This window comes from Magnolia sinica, chromosome 3 (genome assembly GCF_029962835.1).
Source record: "Magnolia sinica isolate HGM2019 chromosome 3, MsV1, whole genome shotgun sequence".
NCBI lineage: Eukaryota > Viridiplantae > Streptophyta > Magnoliopsida > Magnoliales > Magnoliaceae > Magnolia > Magnolia sinica.
In genome coordinates this window covers 3,948,317-3,969,302 of record NC_080575.1, presented here as the reverse complement: position 1 = coordinate 3,969,302, position 20,986 = coordinate 3,948,317, and positions in this window count along the sequence as shown.

Genomic DNA, 20,986 nt, shown 5'->3' with positions numbered 1-20,986 from the left:
CGGGTTCGTCAAATCGCGTCCTTCGTGACAAAAGCAACCTCAGCCACGAACTCAAGGCCGATTATCGATTTCCTGGACTATTTCCTAGTCCCAAACATATTTCACTACAATAGATATTCATATCAACAATTTAGAATAGTAAGGGAACAACAACTGAAATCATATGGTATGTAAGCATTTGAAGAGTATCAACTTAACATGGATTCTCACATAAGTAATACTTGAACTTAAACAACAAGGAATATGACTTGCATGCGGTAAATCATACACATCAATAGGAGTGTTGAGAATCACTTCTCAACACCCGCAATTAGGTTAATACATTACACTTTAGATCATTCAGACATTTCTACAAACACTTAAACTACAAAGTTCAACATACATGACGCATGTTGAAAAACACGCATTTGGACAATTCCTTTTGCCAAGGAGTTGTCACACATACGACTAACACAATTACACGACAAATAATCATGGCAAACACATGCTCATATTTTATACGTATACGGTACTTCCTACATATACATAGAATACACAAATCTCAATTTAACACATGCATATCAGGAACGCAAGATAAACATAGCATTTGACATATGAAATTTCATCCATAATAAGAATAAATCATTAGCTAACATTGAAAGCCTTGAAAACCATAATCTATACGATTAAAGTCCGCACCTTAAACCAGAAATAGAACACCGAACTGATTCAGACGATATGTCTTCGTCAACGGCGACAAGATAACCTAAAACAAGAATAGAAATGAGCTACAATAACACATAGACTCTTCGAAGCTCTAAAACAGATTAGGTTTAGGTTAACTTACCCAAGGAAGAACTTAGAATCGCCGGAATAACGATTCAAAAGTGATGGTTTAAGGATGAAGAGTAACAGGAAAGAATCTAAGGATGATTCACCAACTTCTCTCTCACTTTCCCTCTCTTTTCCTCTCCTTCTTAGCTAGGGTTAGGAAATTCGTATGGAAAAGAGAGTGAGGGTTTTAAGGTCTTTATATAGGCCTAACATTGATGAAAATAACCCCAGGGCCAAGGTATATTTAGGTTATAACCAAAACAGGCCTCTCTCGATTCAACGGAACACTTCCGGTGGGCCTTTTCCACGTGCGGTCGGACTTAAGCTCACTGACCATGGATCTGGGTTAGACTGAGTTTTCCTACCGATCGGATCTTCAGATCAACCGTGGCGGACCATACTCAATTCAACGGTCACCGAAACTCGATCAGGTCCACAAGCATAAAGACATGCCTGGGCCACCTTCCCTGATCCGAACGTAAAATTGGGTCAGAATCCAACGGTCAGATTGCTTAAAATCGTTGCTCAAGTGACACTACTCAGATTTCATAAAAGCACATTTAATTTCTCACCGTTCTCACACTCTTCACTCCGGACTCAATCAAATCGACCCAGAACATCATCTGGACTTAATTTTTGAGATGATAGCCAAGTCCAACATGGTGACCATAACAGCCTAAGATCATCACTATCGGACTTTCGACGCCCGGTCCAGGTCCGATCCAAAGCTTCTAAAAATTTTCAAGAACAACTGGATTTAGCGATGAATCCCAGATTTCAGAGTAACATAGCGCTAATTATTCTACAGGTTTTGAGTCATGCAGATCAAATTTAAAGTGATTGATGCAAATTTCACAAGCAATCGAGTTTAGCGCTAATTACCCCACAACTCGCTTCTAAGGAAAATAGAGGTAGTACTCGGGTCTTGGCAGGAAATTTTCTAGGTCATTACAATCTACCCCCCTTAAAGAAAATTTCGTCATCAAAATTTGTACCTTCTCATATTCCTCAAGGATTTGAGGGTAGTTCTTTCTAACCTCATCTTCGGTCTTCCAAGTAGCCTCTTCTTCACTATGATGCGTCCATAGAACTTTCACAAGAGGGATAACCTTGCTACGCAATACCTGCTCCTTCCTATCAAGAATATGCGTCGGTCGCAGTACATATGTAGCATCCTCGCTCAACTGCACCTGCTCCTAACTAATAATATGCGAAGGATCAGGAACGTACTTCTTCAGTATAGAAACATGAAATACGTTATGCACGCCCGCAAGAGGTGTGGGCAAAGCAAGGCAGTACGCTACCGCTCCCACTCGATCCAGAATTTGAAATGGACCAATAAATCTCGGCGTGAGCTTCTCCTTCTTACCGAACCGCAGAACTTCCTTCATAGGGGAGACCTTAAGAAATACATGGCCTCCAACCTCAAACTCAAGCGATCGCTGCCTTGTATCAGCGTAACTCTTCTGCCTACTTTGAGCTGTCAGAAGTCGACGTCGAATAATGTCAACTTTCTTTTAAGTCGCCTGCACCAACTTCAGCCCAATCAAACTACGCTCGCCAACTTCTGCCCAACAATGCGGTGCTCTGCACGGGCGACCATACAACGCCTCATAGGGAGCCATGCTAATACTCGCCTGGAAGCTATTGTTATACGCGAACTCTGCATAAGAAAGACAATCATCACAACTGTCCTTGAAATCTAAAACACAAGTTCGCAACATGTCTTCCAGAACCTGATTCACACGTTCCATCTGCCCATCTGTTTGCGGATGAAATGCGGTGCTGAACTTCAATTTCACACCCATCGCTTCCTGGATACGAGTCCAGAAGATAGATGTGAAATGCGTGTCTCTGTCAGACATAATCTCCAAGTGAACTCCATGCAGACGTACAATCTCCTTGATGTACAACTTAGCCAACTCGTCTGCAGAGTTTGTGACTCTGATCGGTAAGAAATGAGCCGACTTCGTCAATTGGTCGACAATCACCCAAATAGAGTCATGTCCCTTCTTCGTTCTCGGCAACCCAGAAATAAAATCCATAGAGATGAAGTCCCACTTCTATTCTGCTATGAGCATGGGCTGAAGCAGCCCAAGAGGTCGGCGATGCTCTGCCTTGACCTGCTGGCACGTGACACAACGAGATACAAACTCAGCAATATGAACCTTCATGTTGTTCCACCAATAGGATCTTCTCATATCCTGATACATCTTCGTGCTACCAGGATGCATTGCAAGCTTATAACTATGGGCTAACTCGAGAACCTCCCGTCTCAAGTCAGGAATGTCTGGGACACATAATTGGCCACGAAATCGTAGGCCCCCATCAGAACCAACACTCCACTCGGAGTTCTCATCTGTACCAACCCGCTTTCTCATCTTAGCCAAAAGCTCATCATCTGCCTGAGCTGCAACGATTCTCTCGTCAATGAGGGGCTGTACACGAATGTGTGCGATAACCTCATACGGCTCTTCCACCGTAAGCTTCTGCTTGAAGTCTCGCACAAACTCCAACATGTCCCATTCTGCTATTATTAGCGGAGCCGCAAACTCTATAGCCTTCTTGTGACTCAACGCGTCTGCCACAAGGTTTGCCTTGCCCGGATGGTAAGAAACATCGAACTTAAAGTCTTTCAATGTTTCCATCCATTGGCGCTGCCTCATATTAAAGTCACGCTACGTGAAAATATACTTAAGGTTCTTGTGGTCGCAAAAGAGCTCGAACTCCTCTCCATAGAGGTAATGTCTCCAAAACTTTAATGCGAAAATGACAACTGCCAACTCCAGGTCGTGCATAGAGTAATTCTCTTCGTGCTTCCTCAACTGCCTCGAAGCATAAGCAATCACCCTGTCCTTCTGCATAAGGACACAACCCAGGCCAACGCAAGAGGCGTCAGTATATATAATATACTTAACCCCTTGCTCTGGCAATACTAGCATAGGGGCGGACGTCAACATGTCCTTCAGCTCTTAAAAAGCTACCACCGCCTTCTCATTCCAAGCAAACTTCAAATCTTTTCGTGTCAACTGAGACAATGGTCTGGCTATCTTCGAGAAGTCTCGAATGAAGCGTCGATAATAGCCTGCTAGACCCAGAAAGCTCCTTACCTCAGTAACTGAACCAGGCTGCTTCCAGTCCTGAACTGCAGCTACCTTAGCAAGATCGACAGCTATCCCTTCCTTGGACACCACATGTCCTAGGAACTTGACTTCCTCTTTCCAGAAATTACACTTCTTGAACTGCGCAAAAAGTTGATTCTTCTTGAGAGTATCCAAAATCGCTCTTAAGTGCTCCTCGTGTTCTTCCCGACTCGCAGAATAAATTAATATGTCATCGATAAAGACAATGATGAATCAAAACAAGAATGGCCGAAACACCCTGTTCATCAGATCCATGAATACGGCCGGTGCGTTCGTAAGACCGAACGATATCACAAGAAACTCATAGTGACCGAAGCTAGTCCTGAAAGTGGTCTTCTGCACGTCCTCATTCTTAACGCGCAACTGGTGATACCCTGACTGTAGATCAACCTTTGAAAAGTACCGTGCCCCCTTCGACTGATCAAACAGATCATCAATCCTGGGCAAAGGATACTTATTCTTCACAGTTACTAGATTCAACCTGCGATAATCAATACATAATCGCAAGGAACCATCTTTCTTCTTCACAAACAGGACAGGTGCTCCCCAAGGACACACACTAGGCCGAATAAAGCCCAATTTCAACAAACCATCTATCTGCTTCCTCAATTCCTCCATTTCACTCGGAGGCATATGATAGGTGGGCAAAGAAATGGGCACCGCACCAGGCATGAGATCGATATCAAAATCAATCTCGCGCTAAGGGGGTAATCCAGGAATCGACTCAAACACATCTTCAAACTCCCGAACTACAGGTATGCTTTCAAACGCCGATCTAGCCATACTCTCCAACTGAGAAGTATAATAACCAAGATGAAAATGGTAACTGACCTGAACTAGGAAAGTAACTGCCTCGCCCTCAAGTCCATGGATTGTCACCGACCTTGCTTCACAATCAATCTTTGCCCGCATCTTCGTGAGCCAATCCATACCCGTAATAACATCGTAATGGAAAAGAGGTGCGACAAAAAGATCAACAAGAATCGATCCACTTCCTAGATCGATCAAACAACCCATACAACGCTTGTTCATAGCAGAGGAGATCCCTTTAGCAGTAGTAAGCGTCACTCCTTGCATAGAAACAGTGCTTAGACTCAGACGCCTAACTGCCGCATATGATATAAGAGAGGTAGTGGACCCTGTATCCACCAACATAGAAATGGGAATACCTTCAATGTACGCTGTAACCTCAAAGGATCTCGGTACCAAGTCAGCCACCGGCGCTTCAGCTGAAAGCGCATGAACTCAAGCCTGCTGCTGGCGATTCTGCGGAGGAACCATGGGCCGCTGAGGTGGCCTGAAGCTAGGTACAGAAGGTTTAAAGGATGGATGGGCTAGCGCTGAACGAAGAGGTGGAGGAGAAATAACCTAAGGCATCGGACGGTTAATCCTCTGCGGTGGAGTAAAACCACTGTCCCGCATACGCGAAAAGCAAGAACGATCCAAATGCCCCATCTTCCCACAGTACGAACAGTGAAGATTAGCTCGCACCTGCTGAGCGGGCGGCGCTGAATGCCTAGGAGGAGAATCTGCCCGCGGCCTCTTACCGAGAAAAGGTGCAGGTCTAGGAACCATAGGTGCTCGCATACTGGACGACCTGTTCCCGTCCTGCTCTGCTCGCAAGGACATGCTCACCAACTCCGTATAGGAAGAAATGCTAGCATAGCACATCTTTGATCGGATCTCAAGCCTCAATCCCTCAGAAAAACGCTGCATCCTCATCGGCTGATCGCTCAGAATTAAGGGAGCATAGCGACCTAGTTCAGTGAACCGGTTCTCATACTCCGTCACCGACATTCCTCCCTGGCAGAGGCGAAGGAACTCACTCTCCTTCTCGTGTCGGTACATAACCGAAAAATACTTCTCGTGGAAGCGTGCCTCAAACGCTTGCCACGACCACTGATACCCTTCCTCGACAGTGCAAAGAACACTGTCCCACCATAAACTGGCCTCCTTCTCAAACATGAAGGAGGCAAGCTCGACCTGCTCAACCTCAGAGTAGTGCAGCGGTCTCAGCATCTTAGAGATGCGATCGATCTAGTACTCGGCCTCCTCGGGTCTATGAGAACCCTCAAATGTGAGAGGTCGTAAGCGCTGGAATCGCTCAAAGGTGCTGCTCGCACTAGCGCTCCCAAATGGATGCATAGGTGAAGCAGGTGGAGTCGCTCCCACTGACTAAGTAAAGATGCCAGCCATGGAAGACAGAAACTGCTGCTGTTGCTGCTGCTGTTGAATCTGCTGCTGCTGCATCAACAACATCATCTGCTCAAACCTATCAGGAGGCAGAGCAGACGAAGATGCACAGTTTAGCTCAGGAACCGAAGGTGTGACTGGAGGAGCCATAAGTGGAATCACAGGTGTCGGCCCAGCACCAAAATGAGATGGGCCCGACTGTGGATTCGTCTGGCTATCGCTCAGGGGAGAGACCCTGACAAGTGACTCAACCAAAGAGAGACAGGCCGAAGTCTTCGAACCCTTAGGAGGCATACCCTACATTCAATAGAGGATGCAACCTGTAAGATTCAATATCCACATAATCCACCCACACAGCATTCATAGCACAACTTCAACAATAACCACTTGCATTTCATTAAATAAAATTGTCGCAATACAAGAAGTGCAGCATTACATGAATCACGACAGGGAAAGCATGTGAACTACAACATCTAAAACTTCAAACAACAAACAAATTCCAATTACAAAGCCAACAACGGCTACACACAGAAAGAAATAACAAAACAAAGCAAATGACGACTATGACGACAACTACTTGTCGGAATTAGGAGATGGAGGTGGGACACCCTTATCCTGCAAGTAACACAGCATAGACTTCAGAGTTCGAGTTACCTTCTTGAACTTATGCTTCACAAGGCCTCGAAGATCCATGATATCTTGGCGTAGAACAGCCTGCCCTTCCTCAAGCCGAGCGATACGGGCATCCCTGGCAACCTGATCTGCGCTCTGCTCTGGTGCCACAGGAGGAGAACTCTCACTTGAATCCTATGCCTCAACCTCTTCCTCGTCCTGCTCTGTTTCTTCTTCAATCTCAGCTCCACCTTCGGCATAACTCTCATCCTCATCGCTCTCTGACTCATCCTTACTTCCTGAGGCTTGTCGACGAGGACCAATATCCATCTGCTTAAGGGTCGTCAGATTAATGTGGCGAACAGGAACCAGCTTTTCTGCCCTAAGCCTATAGCCATACTCATGTGCAAGCTTATAAATGAGTCGGCCAAATGGGAGCGATTCGGTCCTCCTAGTCGAACGAGCGATAAGGATAATCTGACGCAAGATGTACGCTGGCACACACAACTTCTCTCCTTGCCCCACTTGATACAGAAAATCTACCATCAGGCGCGTACACTCACTGCGATTGCTCCACCTTGAATATACATTGAACGTACACATGTGGTGAAGCAAGCGGAAGTCGTCCGTCATGTGATGAATAACGCTGGTGTGAATCTTCTCTAGAGTTACACCTCATTCTTCAAGCACCTATCGGATAAAGTGGTGACGAACAACAATGTGTTTAGTACGAGAGTGATAAACAAAATTTTTAGCCCAAATTCATAGCGCTTTCGCTGTCACAATTAACCAGCATGACTTCTTGCTGAATCCCCAACTGATTTATCGTGCCTCTCAACCAAACACCTTCCTTAAATGCTTTTGTCACTGCCATATACTCTACTTCAATCGTGGAAAGAACCATCACGGGCTGAAGCTTCGACATTTAACTAATTGCTCCCCCACTAGTACAAATGAGTAACCGGAAGTTGACTTCTTAAAATCTATACTGCCTGCATAATCTGAATCCATATACCCTACCAACTTTGTCTTTATCTTCTCAAAAGTTAAGACATAGTCTTTTGTATCTCGAATGTATTGAAGTAGCTATTTCACTGCTTCACAATGTTATTTGCCGGGGTTTAACATGTATCTGCTCATAAAACCGACTGCCGGTGAAATATCTAGTCTCGTACAAACCATGACATACATTAAACTGCTAATCACATTCGAATAAGGCACATGAGACATAACTTGCTTTTCCTCACTTAATTTAGGACATTGTTCCGAGGAAAGCTTAAAGTGAGCCGCGTAGGGAACGCTCACTAGCTTTGCCCAGTCCATCCCATACTTTATCAGCACCTTTTCAAGGTATTCTGCCTGTGATAAACAAAACCTGCTCCTCTTCCCGTCTCTATGAATATCTATCTTGAGAATCCTCTTTACAACCCTCATATCTTTTATCTCGAATGTCCCTGATAACTGAGTCTTCAGTACATTTATTTGAGACATATCATTACTGGCGATCAACATATCATTAATATACAATATTAGGATGATGAACTTGCCATCCCTCAGTGTCTTATAATAGACACAGTGATTGTATTCACTCCAAGTAAATTTCTGACCTAACATGAAAGAATCAAATTTTTTATATCACTGCCTAGACGACTGTTTCAGGCCGTACGACGACCTCATTAACCTGAAAACTTTTTTCTCTGTCCCTTTAACTTCGTAGCCCTCTGGATTTTTTTAACACACGCACACACACCCACACACTCACGCCACATGCACACACACACACACAGACCCTACACACACACACTATGGGATTTCACCACCGTGGGTACTCGAACCCTTGACCTGGTGTTAAAACTCCAAGGAGTCTACCACCCGGGTAAGAGTATTACTTTATGTAGATTTGCTCTTTCGACTCCCCATGCAGGAATGCAGTCTTGACATCCATCTGTTCTAGCTCGAGATTGTTTTGGACAACCAGCGCCAACACGAATTGATAGATACTTGCTTAACCACCGACACGAATATCTCTGTGAAGTCGTGTCACGCCCCAAACTCGAAAAACGGGCTCACAAAATTTTCGATCGCTGAATCTGTCACTGACAGCCTCCGTAGTGCCCCATTCTCAGATCCCGACACTCAAGTGTCCAATTCCGATCCTGGGATCCTACAAGGAGGATTTTCAGTATGATTTTTTTTTGTAATGGAGCATAACCACAAGCATAACCATGTCACAAAACAACATCACCACATATCTATTAATGTAATCATTTGAATACAATGCTGAAAGGGAATACATATATCGAAATCAAAGCTCCAGAGGACGGTTGCACGCTCCAAGCTCAACGCTGCTGCAACCTAACACCACCTGCACGCATTTATCGTGCATAAGCTTACAAAAGCTTAGAGGGTGGTGAAAGTGTGTGCACAAGATAAGTGCCAAGTATACCATAAAGCCCATAAATCATACATCATCGAAATAAGCGGAAATACTGACAAGATCATGAATCATACGATATCAGAGTAAGCAAAAATATACTGGTAAGTCTATGAGTGCTATTAGTCGTACCAAGGCTATGTGATACAAAACATAATAAGACAATAACAGATGCTGAGGATGCAATGCAATATGTAAATCCTGACGAGCCACGAATACCATCAACCTCATCTAGGCTATATAAGTGCAAAAATATATTAACCCAAAATGCTAAGTACTGCGGATGCAATGTGACATGCGGTGCGAATGAAATGATCATGCTGGAATGTGAAGTCGGGATGATAGTACGAAGTATCACAGGCTATGGAGTCCATCATAAGGGACTTCTATCCAAACCAGTCCCATACTTAAATTTGGATAGTCAAACACAATGTGGTAAACTCTTGATCTCAGGTTAATCGTGCGCCCAACCGAAATCCTGGCCATGCAATGGTACACGTAACAAATAGTTACGCATCACCAGCCCGAGTGGATAGTGAATGAATGAATGAATGAATGGATATGCAATTTCTGCTTAATAAGTCCACATATCAGTACGGTTGCTCTCTAGAGAAATCACCGGGGTCTATTACACTTGACACCGACTGCCACCTCCCTAGCTGCACAGCCCAGCGAGCGGAATAAACCTCACTATTCGCCTGACCAGTAGTCTGCCAATACCTACCCAGCTCGTCGATAGCGGACCCATTTATGAGCTGGTCATACTCAGCCTAGCTTATAGCCCCCTCACTCGGGCGGATAAGGCCACACCCCCTTCCAACCGACCACGACACATTGGGAGACACGACCTCATAGTAGGCACCGAAGATCATATTCCACTCGGTCTAGATGTTGGAGCATCTCTTGGTACCAAGAAGGTTTTGGGATTTTCACCCAAGGACATCCTACGTGCCCACAGTGCTAGAACCAAACATTTTCGGTGTCCCATCTGGCTATCCATGATGTGTCTGTGGAGGCCACGACCCTGATGTTGTTAGGGCGTACAATGATCAAGTCACTTATATGTGAGATGCATGAGTCACACTATCCAGTCATGCAACAATCCTGTGCGTACGGCGCGATAATGTGGGCACTCCGTTTCATAAGGAGTACTGTAAATAGTCTGCCCAATGGCGAATGCTATGATCAAACATTCCACATATCAGGCATGCATATGATGCGTATGGGCATGAATCATGGAGTTATACTAAGCATTTTATATGGTGATGAATTATCCTCACAACGAAGATGGGCCTTGATGGCCTACACACAAGTATAGGCCTATCAATGGGCCCTAAGGAGAGTTATAATGCGGACATTTAACCAACATTATTCTTACAATATGGACGTCAAACCAATATTGCTCCTAAGGCATGGCCCACCATAAATGTCATTACATAACCCATGGTGGACTCACACAATGCAATTGACCTTGTATACATCCTATTGGGCCTCGACCCATGGGCCTCAAATACATCAAATGGGCCTCAACCCACGAGCCCTAATACATCACAATGGGCCTTAACCCATGGGCTCCAAATACAGCACAATAGGCCTCAACCCACGGGCCTTTATACGTCATAGTGGGCCTCAACCTATGGGCCCTAATACATCACAATGGGCTTTAACCCATGGGCCCTAATACATCACAATGGGCTTTAACCCACAAGCTCTAATACATCACCATGGGCCTCAACCCATGGGCTCCAAATACATCAAATGGGCCACTTCATATGGGCCTCATATACATCAAGTGGGCCGCACCAGTGAACGATATAGATATACAATACATGCATCAATGGTAGGCCTCACACGGCACCATCCAAAGGTGGACGGTGTGAATGTTCATACACCAAGGTGGGCCCCATCACATGGACAGTGTGGATCATCGTATACATCATGGAGGACCCACAAAGCTTGTAACGTCAAGACAGCTATTCTGCTAGTGTGTGAAGACCAGCCAATTGAATCCCACATAGGTGGGTCCCACGTAGGGCCCACTATATAATACTATTTATAATATTATACACACACACACACAACAACTATTCAGTTGGGGTCCATGGAACTTGCTGACTTCATCACACCAGCCATATGCTGCTGGGGCCCACTATCCAGTAGGCTGGACGGTGCGGCTACAACACTACATCATGGTGAACCCTACCTGCAAATGGAAGGACGGTTGAATATAACATATACCTCATAATGGTGGGGTCCTGCACTGATGAACGACACAGATAAAACACACACACACACACACACACACACACACATATATATGGTGTAGATTCCACCGTCCATTACTGGATGGTGATGATAAAACACAAACACCGTGGTGGGTTCCACCGTCCATGGATGGTGTGAGTAAACACATACATCCTTGGGTCCCACGTGGGGCCCACCATAACGGTTTATCATTCATCCAAACCGTTGATAAGGTTACACAAACCCTGGTGAATAGGGAAAATAAATTTTATGATGATCCAAAACTTCTGGGATACCTAAAAGGGTTGCAATGATAGACGTTCAATCTCACTACCTGAATTCTAGATAGGGCTGATTTTTGGAGTGGCCCACTGGTCAGAAAGGAACCAACAAATGCACTGTGGGGCCCACGACTGGTACCCCCTATCCGTCCAGCGTCCACACGCAGCAGGACGCTGTTGCTGGGCATCCTCAACAGCGCCTGCTGCTATTTGAATTTTTTTTCTTAAAAACATGTTTTTCTAAGGTTTTTCTGTGGTAGGGCCCGCATCGACAAAATCCACCCCACCCATTGGTCTTTACTGTCCAAGACAGACCAAACGAGCCCAATATTAGCTATATTTTGGCGCATAAAAACAACAGGGTGGATTTCAATGGTAAACACACTGTTTGCTATGCTATGGCCCGCCTGAGAGTCAGATTAACCTCATTTTTCAGCTCAATGCCTAAAATGGTATGGGGGAAAGGATTGACGACATGAATTGAATTTATACATTGAGGTGGGGCCTACATGGACGGCCCTTCCCAAAACCATTTTTTTTTCTTTTTACTATTGACGCTAGTACACCCACTGTCAGCTTACCCTTCACTGTGTAGCCTGTCTAGCGTCCAAGGACGCTGGACGGTTGCATATAACACATTTAAGGTGGGCCCCACCCATAGACGTGTTACTAGGGTGGGCCACCAAATGGCTGGATGGTGTGAATAAGGTACACATCAAGGTGAGGTCCATTTGATGAACGGTTTGGACATCTCCTAGCTCATTAAGTGGGCCACACAATCACATCTTCATACACAAAACAAATGAAAAAGAGAGGGGGAGAGAGAGAGACACACATGTGATGGAGGGACCTCGACATTATGGGCCCTCCCTTGCATGATTTAAAACATACATCAAGTGGGTCCCAATACATGTGGGCCCACCAAATCAAAGATCAATGGTAGAGATTCCTTCTCCACCCAAAATGGACGGTCTAGATGCCCTCTTTTCATGCAAAGAAAATAAACATCATGATAGGGTCCATGGAGAATGGCCTCATCATGAAATGATCATGAGAATCAAGGTGGGCCATCGGCCACGTCTAGGGTCCAAAGTGAGATCCATACCATCGATCGGTAGGCCTTACTTGGCCTATCATAAAAACATGAAAACTAGCCTATAGAAACACCCACCGTTCGATCTTCTTAGTCCGATGGGAAGCCAATCTCCTTGTGTCTCACTTTGATGGTGGAAGATGAGAAATGAATGGCTAGAATGAGAGATCTTGAGATGGAAAGTGGGCCACACAACATGCACTTTCTCTCTTGGAAAACTATGGACGTCCACTACTTTTCTCTTTTTTGGTGTTGCTTGGAATTTGACAAATGAGAGAGAGAGAGAGGGGGGGTTGTAAGGAGAGAGTGATGGGTGATGGATGTGAGGTGAGTGATGGGTGAGGTGAAAGGTTGGTTGACTTGGTGGTTGCTTGACTTGTGGAGAAATGAAGTATGGTTGCTCTTTTACTTGACATGGGGTGATTGATTGATGGGACATATTGTAGAGATTCTCTTGAGATTGCAAACGCGTGGTGTTTTTCTTAAAATAAACATGGGCCCATATCTTTTGACCTGAGTATCGGTTTAGTGTGCGAGTCGCGACGTTAGAACCGCGGCGACGGTGCGGTCGGAATGGTACAAGTCTCGGATTAAGCTGACTCAAATATAAGGGATTCGACTTACGGTCGCGCGCAAACACTGATTATATGTCGCTGGTTGCTAGAACTCAACGGGAATGATCGCGGGAGTCGACGAAACAGGACTAGGATACGAGTCTTATAAGTCGATTTCTTCTCTCTGAGCATACCCCTTTGTTACCAGCCTCGCTTTGCATCTAACATATTTTCTTTTGAATAATCGCTTGCATCGATCACTTTTCGGCCTACTGAAAGCTCCACCAGCTCCCATGTGTGATTTTTGTGCAACGAGTTCATCTCATCTTCCATATTTGCCTTTCATTTTTCTGCATCAGGCTCATCAAGAGCCTCTTGAACGGTTGACGGGTCCCCCTCATTTATAATGAGGGCATATGCGATATTAGAGTCGTCCCTGTATCTTACCGGTAACCTGCGATCATGCGGTGAGTTCCTTCTCACAGGTGGCTTTTCCACCTACTCCCGTACCTCTGTCTGTGCATCTGTCTCTGTCTGAGTATTATCTGCGTCAATCTGACGTCTACGATCAACCTTGCTGGTTCCTCTTTCTCCTCTTGATCATTCTTACGAAATAGTGAGTTTTCATCGAATCTGACGTCACGACTAGTGATGACCTTGCTTGTGACCTTGTCGAATAACAAAAAACCTTTCATACTAATACCATAGCTAATAAAGATGTACTTTTTGACTCTATGGTTTACCTTATATCTCTTAACTGATGGTACATGAGAGTAAGCCTCACAACCAAATATGCACAAATCTGAGTAGTCCAGCTTACGACCACTCCATACATCCTCTAAGATTTTACATTCAATTGCCGTAGATGGGGATTGACTCATCAAGTAGCAAGTTATGTTAACGGCCTCAGTCCATAAGTTCTTGCCCAATGCAGTATTACTTAACATGCATCGGGTCCTCTCCAAGAGAGTCCAATTCATCCGCTCAGTCATACCGTTTTGTTCGAGCGTGTGGCACACTTTGTTGTTCCTAATGATCCCTTTATCTTTGCAATATTCATTAAACTCAGTGAAAGTGAATTCTCAAACATTGTCAGTCCTTAAAATCTTTATTTTTCACCCTGACTGTTTTTCCACCATTACTTCCATTATTTGAATATGGTGAAAACTTCAGATTTACGTTTCATGAAGTAAACTTAAACTTTCCTGGAGTAGTCGTTAATGAATGAAACAAACTATGACGACCCCCTAATGGAAACCTTTGACGATGGTCCCCATACGTCAGAATACACATAATCAAGCACCCCCTTACATTTCTGTTTTTCAGATTTAAATGATAATCTAGATTGTTTACCATATATACAATACTCGCATATATCTAAATCAGAATTCTTAAAAGATGGAATCAAACAACGATCAGATAGTACCTTCATGCCCCGCTCGCTCATATGGCTCAGACGAGCATGCTACATATGTATAAACGCAGAGACGTAGAATCTATAATAGCCGCTACCACTCCACCTGCTGAAGTACTCCCAATCAACTTGTAAAGGTTTTCGTACATTTGCGCTCTTATAATCACGAGTGCCCCTTTTGAAACTTTAAGGACACCATCAATACCAGTGAACTTGCACCCTACAAACTTGAGTGCACCGAGAGAAATCAGACTTTTGTTCATATTAAGAACGTGCCTGATATCAGTCAATATACACTTCATCCCATCAAACATTTTGATGCTCACCGTACTAATAACCACAACATTACAGGCATTGTCATTGCCCATAAAGACCTGTCCACCATCGCATTCCTTGTAACTGGCGAACCAACTCCGATGAAGAGTCATGTGATATGATGCTCATGTGTTAAGGATCTAGTCATTTCTAAGATTGTCATGCAAGTGTCCTACCATAGACACAGACAGAACATCACCTCCACTTGTTTCTTCATCAGATGTGACAACATTGGCAATCCTTCTTCATGTGTCTATTCATCCCATAGTTTCAGCACTTTAGTTTTCCTTTGCCCTTGCCCTTGGATTTGGATGTAGGTCTTGAAGATTGTGTACCTCACTCAGTATTTCTCCCCCTTGTAAACAGTGCATTAGAATATGACCCCAAGTCATCGTTCATCTTTATCATGACTTTCTCTTGAAGGGTTGAGATAACGGTGTCCACACTTAGGATTTTATTTCCGGTGTACCATGAATCCTTGAATGACTCATATGATGGCGGTAGAGTATTCAACAATATACATTCCTGATCTTCAGCTTTGATCACTTCTTTCATGTCTAGCAATTTGCAAATAAATTTATTAAAATTACTGATGTGGGCCTCCACATCTCCACCCGCTGCCAATGTGAAGGTGAACAATTGTAGCTCGAAGTGTAGGTGATTCTCTGTGATTTTTTTAGCATAAATATCATCTAACTTTGCCTATAAACCAACTGCAGTTTTCTCCCTCAAAACATTATAGAGAACCTCATTCGTGAGACATAAATAGATTGAGGATAAGACTTTCTTATCAAGAGTATTCCATTCATCATTAATCATAGTAGACTTTCTTTCCTTAAGAGCACCATCTTCACTCTGCTTGGTTAAGGAACTGATCATCTTGATCTTCCATAACTCAAAGTTATTTTTTCCTAAGTACTTCTCAATATCATACCTAGTGCTTCCCATTGATGCTAATCCTGCAGATTTAAATTTGTATCCCAACGATTGCTTTGATACCACTTGTTGGGATAAATAGCGGAATCATACAGAGACGAATATAAGATTGCAATCCAAAAGTATCAAGCAAACATAAAGAGAACACAATAATTTAACATGGAAAACTCTTTCGGAAAAAAACCACGGCACAAAGCGACATAAATCCACTAAGAAATCAGAAATTACAAAGAGAAAGGACTTACCCAATTCGAATAACCTCGAATCTCACCCTTTGTTACACCATTTGAAACCCTAGAATTATTTAGAAACTCTTTAGAATAGTTTTGGAAACCTTGGAATATCTTAGAATAACTTTAGGAGCACCTTAGGAACTCTTATTTATTGTTGGGGAATTCCAGCTTTCACACCGAGTTGGAATAATCTGGAAACTAATTCAAATTTACATAGTCCGCGCACAATCTGCATAACCTCTGACTAGTCGAACCAGAGCTTGGGCTAGTTGAAGGACACTTCGACTAGTCGAACTTGTCCTTCGACTGGTCAAATTTCTCGAAAGTTTTAAAATAAATTATTGCTGAATTTTCACATAAACTTTCTCATGCTAGTTGAATTTCCTCAAATTAAAGACACCTGTTAACAACACAGATGGGTGTGCCTCTCTTCCACTTCCAACCCAACTCCCCTCTCTCTACGTTGCCGTCGCCATTGCTGTAAGTTCTCTCTTCTTTCTTGACTATGGGGCCCACTAAATGAACGAATAATGTAAGACCCGTATCCTACTCCGTACTGTTCCATCAAGTCTCGCGACCCTTCCTGTCGAATTTCGACATCCTGTGACGTATAATCGACGTTGCGATCGACCCTAAGTCGTATGTTGTATATTTGAGTCGGTTTAATTCGAGACTTGTACCATTGCGACCGCACCGTCACCGCGGTTCCGACACCGCGTCTCTCGCACCGATCCGATACCCTGGCAGGAAGATGTGAGCCGGCGTTTATTTCGAAGAAAACACCGCGCATTTGCAATCCCAAGAGAATCTCTACAATGTGTCAAATCAATCCCATCAATCAATCCCATCCATCACCTCATGTCAAGTACAAGCAACCCATGCTTTCTCTCTCCAAAGTCAACCCATTCTCACCCTCTCTCTTACACACCCATGCTAGTCAAGTACACATCACCTCACATCCATCACTCTCTCTCTCTTTACATCCCATCTCCCTCTCTCTCTCTCTCATTTCTCAACTCAACTCCAAGCAACCAAGGAGAGAGCTCACGTCCAAGCTTCTCCATGTGAGAGAAGTATGATTTTGGTGGCCCACTTTCCCATCCCAAATCCTCCATCCTAGCCTTTCACTTCTCATCTTCAACCGTTAAAGTGAAGCTCAAGGAGGCGGGCATTCCAACGGACCGAGAAGATCGACCGGTGGGTGCTTATTAGACTAGATTTTTCATGCTTTATGATGGACAAAGTGAGGCCTACTGAATCAATGGCATGGATCTCACTTTGGACCACTAGGTGTGGCCGATGGCCCACCTTGATGCTCATGATCATTCCATGATGGGGCCATTCTCCATGGACCCCATCATGATGTTTATCTTCCTTGCATGCATAGGGTCATCTAGACCTTTCATTTTGGTGGAGAAGGGATCTCCACCGTTGATCCTTGATTTGGTGAGCCCACATGCAATGGGACCCACTCGATGTATGATTGCTTGTAAGGGAGGGCTCATAGTGGCGGAGCCCTCCATCATGCGTGTCCCATTTCTCTCTCTATCTCTCTCTCTCCCTCTCTTTTATTTATTTATTTATTTATCTTTGTGTGTGATGGGGTGGCCATGTGACCCACTTGGATGGGCCCCACCTTAATGTATGTTTTATCCTTACCATTCATCCATTTGGTGGCCCACAGGAGCAAGGCCCACCTTGTGCATGCACTATGCATAGGCCGTCCCTGTCCAGGGACGTCCCCGGACTGAAATGAAAACACAAATATTAGCTTGGTTCTCAAGCCATGGAGAGGGTGGTGCATGTAGACCCCACCTTGATGTATGGGACTAATCCACACCGTCCATCCCATTTTTCAAATCACTTTAGGCATTGAGCCAAAAGATGAAGCCGATCCAAGCATCTGGTGGGCCATACCTTTCAAAACAGTGATTTTCACCGTTTAAATTCATTTGAATCTTTTTTTCATGCCAAAAAATATCCAACATTGGACTCGACGGGTTTGTTATGGTCTGTAGAGACCAATGGCTGGGGTAGATCTACCTGATGCGGGCCCCATGTATGAAAAACCATTGAAAAATGGGTTTTCAAAAAAAAAAAAAAACAAAGATGCAGGCAGCGCCTGCTGCGTCAGAAGCAGCAGACCGCTGCTGCGTGTAGCGGGCGGCCAGCAGGGACCCACGGCTCCAGCCGTGGGCCCCACAGTGATGTATATTTGCCATCCAATCCGTCCATTAGGTGGGACCCTGCTTGAAGTGGCCCCCCTCCAAAAATCGACCCAATCTGAAACTCATTTAGCCCACATCAAAGGAAACAATGGGATTGAACATATACCTTTGAAACCCATTTTGGGTCCACTGAAGTTTTGGATCAATCTGAAATTTGTTTTTACCCCTCATCCAGGCCCATGCGACCTTATGAACGGTTTGGATGGTGAACAAACGTTATGGTGGGCCCCACGTGGGACCCACAGTTATGTATATATTTTATTCACACCGTCCCCAGCACGGGACGGTGGAAACCACCGTGCATGTGTTCCCTCCAGGCCGTCCACGGCAGTGGACGGTGAGCTCCACCATGATTTATGTGCTTATCCACACTGTCCACTCTCTGGACAGTGGACCCCACCATGATGCTTGTGTTGCATCCCCAACCGTCAATCCTTTTTGCAAGCTCATTTTAAAGCATGATTCAAGTGATTCAAGTGGGTCAGATATGTGGTTCAAGTGGGTCCTACCACTATTATTTGAAGTAAGGATCGGTTGATCCTTTGGCATGAATTTATATATATATATATATATGTATGTATATATATATTTGTGGCCATTTTTAAGGCCCACCTTGACATTTATAGGGCCCGTGTTATGAGGCCCATTTGATCCACATATGGGGCCCAATTGGTGTGGTCCATTTGAGATACACAAGCCCATGTGATTAGGCCCATTCTGATATATTCTAAGGCACACGGGTTATAGCCCATTGCAATGTACATAAGGCCCGTTGGTAAGGCCCATTAATGTGGCTCATTTGATGAATGTAAAGCCCATATGATTAGGCCCATTTGGTATGCATAAGGCCCGTATGATTAGGCCCATTTGGTATGCATAAGGCCCCATATAATTAGACCCAAGGCCCATTTGGCATGCATAAGGCCCATGTTACAAGGCCCATTGTGATGTTTTCAAAGGCCCATGGGACATGGCCCATTGCAAGGTACATAAGGCCCATTAATGCGGCCCACTTGATTTATATAAGGCCCTTCTAAGGCGGCCCATTTGATGTATCTAAGGCCTATGGGTCGAGGCCCAATAAGACGTATATAGGCCCATTGCAACGAGTGATTCCCTATGGTTTGGGTAATGATATTTTATGGCTGGCCTTGCCTTGGGAGCAATGTTGGTTTGACGTCCACATTGCAAGGATAATGTTGGTTAAATGTCCGCATTATAACTCTCCCTAGGGCCCATTGATAGGCCCATACTTGTTGATAGTTCATAACATGCTTAGTGCACTCCCATGATTCATGCCCATACGCATCATATGTATGCTTGAGATGAGGAATGTTTGATCATAGCATAAGCCGTTGGGCTGAGACATTTACGGGACTCCTTATGAGACGGAGTGCCCCACATGATCGCGTGGTACGCGCAGGATTGCTGCATGATTGTACGGTGTGACTCATGCATCTCGCATGTGTGTGACTTGGTCACTGCACGCCCTAGCGACATCAGGGCCGTGGCTCCACAGACACATCGTGGATAGCCGTATTGGATACCGGAAATGCTTGGTTCTAGCACTGTGGGCACTTAGGATGTCCTTGGGTGAAAGTCCCAGAACCTTTTTGGTACCAGGAGATGCTCCAACGTCTAGACCGAGTGGATACACGAGCGCCCGAGTGCCGAATACCAGTAGGCCGCGTCTCCCACTGTATCGTGGTCGGTTGGAAGGGGGTGTGGCCTTATCCGCCCGAGTGAGGGGGCTATAAGCTAGGCTAAGTTTGACCAGCTCGCAAATGAGTCCGCTATCGACGAGCCGGGTAGATATTGGCAGACTACTGGTCAGGCGGATAGTGTGGTCTCTTCCACTTGCTTGACTGTGCAGCTAGGGAGGAGGCAGTCAGTGTGAGGTGTATTAGACCCCGGTGATATCCAGAGAGGAACTGTACTGATATGTGTACTTGATGAGGACTGACATGCTTGCTTTGCATCTCGCATATGACATTTGGCTACATAGGCCTCGCATCGCATGGCCTTGGTATGGCCGATAGCATTCATGTCTTGCATCATATAGCTTTGGTATAGCTGATAGCATTCATGGACTTATCGCATATTTCCGCATTACTCTGATACTGTACACTTGGCGCTAGCCTTGCACACACACTTTCACCACCCTCTAAGCTTTCTATAAGCTTATGCACGATAGATGCGTGCAGGTGGCGTTAGGTTGCAGCAGCGTTGAGCTTGGAGCGTGCAGCCGAGCTTCTGGAGTTTCTTTTACTTTCATTATATTGTATTTCCCTTTCATACGCTTTGTATTTAAAGTTTTTGTTATAGTGGATATGTGGTGTTGTTGTTTTGTGACTTGGTTATGCTTGTAGTTATGCTCCATTACAAAAAAAAATTCATACTGAAAATCCTCCTTGTAGGATCCCAGGATCGGAATCTGGCGTATGGGTGCTGGGAGCCGAGAATGGGGTGCTACGGAGGCTGTCGGCACCGGAT